The sequence below is a fragment of the Triticum dicoccoides genome, chromosome 3A, assembly GCF_002162155.2.
Source record: "Triticum dicoccoides isolate Atlit2015 ecotype Zavitan chromosome 3A, WEW_v2.0, whole genome shotgun sequence".
NCBI lineage: Eukaryota > Viridiplantae > Streptophyta > Magnoliopsida > Poales > Poaceae > Triticum > Triticum dicoccoides.
Window position 1 is genome coordinate 136,518,451 of NC_041384.1, and position 4,712 is coordinate 136,523,162.

The 4,712-nt window shown below is 46.8% G+C and overlaps 1 pseudogene; it reads right to left on the minus strand.

Moving 5' to 3' along the window:
* LOC119271396 overlaps positions 1-4,712 on the minus strand; it is a 13,982-nt pseudogene that overhangs the window by 8,561 nt on the left and 709 nt on the right.

Genomic DNA, 4,712 nt, shown 5'->3' on the forward strand with positions numbered 1-4,712 from the left:
CGTGCTCTCTTGCCGCGCCCCGACGTGCTCTTGCCGCGCCCCGACGCCACTGCCCGTCGTGCTCTGCCCGCCGTGCTCTGCCCGTACGTGCTCCGCTTGCCGCGCCGCCGCTGGTTCGCCGCCGCCGCCCGTCGTGTTCTGCCTCGACGCCGCCGCCCGCCTCTGTTAATTTTTTTGAGATATATGTATGCATGTGTGTAGTGTATATATATGTGTATGTATGTGTATGTGTGTGCAGTGTATATGTGTGTGCATGCAGATATGTATATGTATGTGTATGTATGTGTATGTATGCATGTGTGTAGTGTATATGTGTATGTATGTATATGTGTGTACCAGATAACTTCGACATGAGGGGGGTCGATATACCCCCTCCCCGATAACTTTGACATGATGGGGGGACGGGGTCGCCGAGGGTCGAGGGTCGAGGGTTGCCGAGTGTTCGAGGGGGCGAGGGTCGGGAAGAAGAGGAGAAAAAAAGAAGAGGAAAAAGGAGAAGAAGAGGAGAGGAAGAAAAGGAAGAGGAGAAGAAGAAAGGAATAGAGGAGAAGAAGAAAAAATAGAAAAAAATTTCTATTTTTTCTTCTTCTCCTCTATTCCTTTCTTCTTCTCCTCTTTTTTTTCTTCTTTTTTTTCTTCGATCTTCTCCCCCTCCCGATAGGAAAGTTTTATATAGAAAGTTACAATTTTAGAAAAGTTTTATATATGCAAAAGTTACAATTTTAGAAAAAGAAGGATAGGAAAGAAGAAAATAAGAAGAGGAAAGAAAGAAGAAGAGGAGAGGAAAAGAAGAGGAGAAATAAATAAGAAGAAGAAAAAAGAAGAAAAAGAAGAGGAGAAGAAGAAAGGAATAGTGGAGAAGAAGAGAAAATAGAATACTATTTTCTCTTCTTCTCCACTATTCCTTTCTTCTTCTCCTCTTTTTTTTCTTCTTTTTTTTCTTCGATCTTCTCCTCTAGCTATTCCTTTCTTCTTCTCCTCTATTGGTCGAGGGTCGGGAACTAGGGTAGAGGGTCGAGGGTCGTTAAGGGGTCGAGGGTCGAGGGTTTCAGGGTCGTCGAGGGTTCGAGGGGTCGAGAGAGGTTTCCTAGTGTCAAAGTATTGAAGAAATCCATGCCTTCATCATTAGCCGGAAGTAACCAGGGCATGTTGGTACAAAGTTCTACAAAGTTGTTCTGGAATGGAGTCCCAGATAGAATAATCCACCTTTTGGTACAAATTCAGGAGGTGGAAGAAAGAGCTGAATAAGTTTGTCGAAAGTAATGAGACACCAGAATTCAAGGGCAGATATGAGAAGATCAGAGATCACTGGCCCGCATTTGTGGCCCACAAGACATCAGAAAAGAGTAAGAAGATGTCGGCGACAAACAAGCAAAATGCTGCGGAGAAGAAGCTTCACCATCGCACGGGGTCAGGTGGCTACCTCGTAGCCCGGCCTAAGTGGTCCAAGACTGAGAATGATCTGGTTCATAAAGGGATCGAACCATAGACAATTAACTGGCCAGACCGTTGCTGGACTTGGTTCTTCGGGGCTGGCGGAACCCTGGACCCTGTAACAGGGAAGTGCATTTGGACGAACGATCAAATGGACATACCAGTCAGTAAGCTTAAGCAGTATATTGAAGCAGCGCAGGAAGGGACGTTCTTTCCAGACAGAGAGAACGACGAGCTCACAATGGCCCTCGGGAATCCTGAGCACCCTGGACGGACACGAGGCACGCCAGGCTCCATTCCCTGGAAGGTTGGGTTTCCGGACGCAAGCGGTTACAAATCCCATGAGAGGAGGAAAAAAGTGCAGCAGACCCAAATACAGGCGCTGCAAGCAAGGGTAGACGCGATAGAGGAACGAGAAGCAAATCGCAGCAAACGTACTGCCGAAGCCTCCCCCGAAGCTACCCCGCCATCTCAGCGCAGAAGCAGCGTGGCTTCCACCGAGCTGCTTCAGCCGGAGCATGCCTTGACGGCTCCTGCCAGCTATCCCGTGGATGCTATAACGGAGTCTCAAAATTGCCACCTTATGACGCAATGGATGAATTTGAAGGTCAAGGCGGCTGTTGGCTCTGTTTATCCTACTGAACCTGGCGCAACTTTTCACTGCCGGCTGATTCCAGAAGAATATGCTAGGGTGATGGTGGATAAGATAACGGAGGGATTTGAGGACCTCCAGCTTGACCACCCTACCGGTGAAGGGGAGACTCGGCTGGGGTCTGCTCTGAAGACTCCATGCCTATGGCGGAGGGAGCTCATCAACCTTTCGAACTAGACACCACCGCCTCCTCCTCCTCCTCCGGCGAGTCAGGGCACTCCGCCTCCACCGCCTCCTCCTTCGGCGAGTGACGATCAGGGCCCTCGGCCGGCTCCTTCTCCGGCGCGTGGCGGCACTCCGCCTCCTTCTCCGCCTGCGCCGACACGCCCGAGCAGCCAGCCTCCTCCTTCTCCGCCTCGTCAGCAAGGGCGGAAGAGACCTGCCGCCGCTCCAGCTACTCCGGCGCGTCGTAGTCCTTCTCCTCCGCCTCTTAAGCAAGTAAAGAAGACAACCGCTCCGTCTGCTCGGTCGGCGTCTAGCAGTACAACCAGAGGCGGGAGGACATACAGATTTGGTCCTTCTCTGAAGACTCCAGAGAAGTTACCATATGAGAGGACCCTGGAGGAGAACGCCGAGATCGCGCGAGAAGAAGTGAGGAACTTCTTTGAAGGGGTGAAAGCAAAGAAACATCCACCTCCGGAGGAGAAGGTAGATCGGGTGAAAGTGAAGCGCACTCTGGCTGCCCTGACAAAACCACCGAAAGGAAACTATGACTGCATTATTGGAAAGGAATTTGCCGAAGCGGAGCGGTCGGGAAGTATTGTCAGTGATCAAAGGCTGAAAGAACGACGAGCTGGGAAACAAATTGCCCAGCTCGGCGAACAAGCGAAGCAATCGTGCCCCCCGCTCAAGGTGCCTAGCCACAACGTCGCTAATGATCCGAGGATGGTGCCCGGTTATAGCAATCTTGCAGATTACCTGCCCGACGAAGTACATTATGAACCCATGGACATGCAGATACAAAGATACGAGTACGGGAAGCCTCTCGTCAAAGATGAAAGATCTCTATCAACGATGATGCAAAGATTGCATGATTGGTACTTGAAAATCTGCAGAGACTCTGGGGGAGGAGTATTTTGTATGTGAAAGTTAAAAAGGAGCATGACCTCGTTGGAATTGATCTGTTGCCTGTTCCATTTAAGGAATTCTATCAGTTTTTCAATCAATTGGCCCTCGATAAAACAACGGTCTCCTGCTACTGTCTGTAAGTAGTACTACTTCTATCATTAAGTTTCTCTATATAGCTTAGCTCTTTCATTGCATGTATTTATAATCATCCTTACTATATTATGCAAATTGAAGATCGCTGAATTGAAGAAAAGACAAGTCGGTGATATTGGGTTCATTAACACATATCTCATAGATGCAACTCAGGTTAAACTTCATGCCGCAGCTACCGAGGCCAACTTGCTACAATCGTTCGTAATAAATCAAAACAAAGATATAATACTCTTTCCTTACAACTTCAGGTGAGTGTTACTGTCTTGTGCGTGTTCGGTTTCCCTTATATATTAGTCAAGGTTATAGTAATGTAATTCATGAGTTATGCATGTGTGTGCAGTTTCCACTATATTCTCCTACAGATTAAGCTTGAGCAGGGACTAGTAACCGTCTTAGACTCAAAACGAAAAGATCCCCAGGGCTATGCAGACATGACTCAAATACTCCAGAAGTAAGTTAAATCGATCATTATCCACCATATCAGCAACTTTGTTCATTTCCTGATATCAAGTAATTGTTTTCTTTGTCTGGCAGAGTTTGGAGAAAATTCACGAAAACAGTTCCGGGACTGCCGAAGGAGCTGGAATTTAGACACCCGAAAGTAAGTACTATAGTAGCATGTTCCGCGCATCTCCTAGTGATTCAAGCGCTAGTTTCATCAATACCATTTAGCATTCTTGCTTATCAGTTTGATTGACCTCTATTTCTTGTAAAGTGGTTGTGGCAGGAACAAGAGAATGATTTCTGTGGATACTACATCTGCGAGTCCATCGGCCACACGACCTGTGAGCGGGGCGGGTACTCTAACGAACAATATGAAGTACGTAAATAACAACATTCACAATTTTATTTTATTACCATCATTTGTGTTGAGTTTCATTCATTTATATATATATATATATATATATGTATATGTATTGACCCCCTTCTTCAAATTAGATGTTTCGGAAGCGGGATGAACTCCTAGCACCAGCTCGCATGCGAGCAATTCAAGAGGAATTGGCGGCATTCTTTCTTGACCACATGATCCCTGAAGATGGATTCTATGTGGACCCTGAGTCCGTATGATTATATTTGTAAGAGATAATTATTGTATATATGTAGCCGGTAGTGTCAGATAGATATACGAGAACTTGTTGTTCGACCAATCTCTCGGAGAAGGAGAGGTGGTCGATATCACTTCTCTCTATATGCATATATGTTCATGACGATCTTCTGTTTCCTTCGTTTGCTTACTAGCTAGCCAGCGTGTCTAGTCCTCTCTATACGTATGTATAGTACGTAGCGTTGACCAAGCACGGACATAAGAGAGGACACTTCTCTCTATTAATTATAGCTAGCTAACACAATATATGAAACACCTAAATTAACCCCCCAAAACCCCCAACCCCCCCCCCCTTTCAAA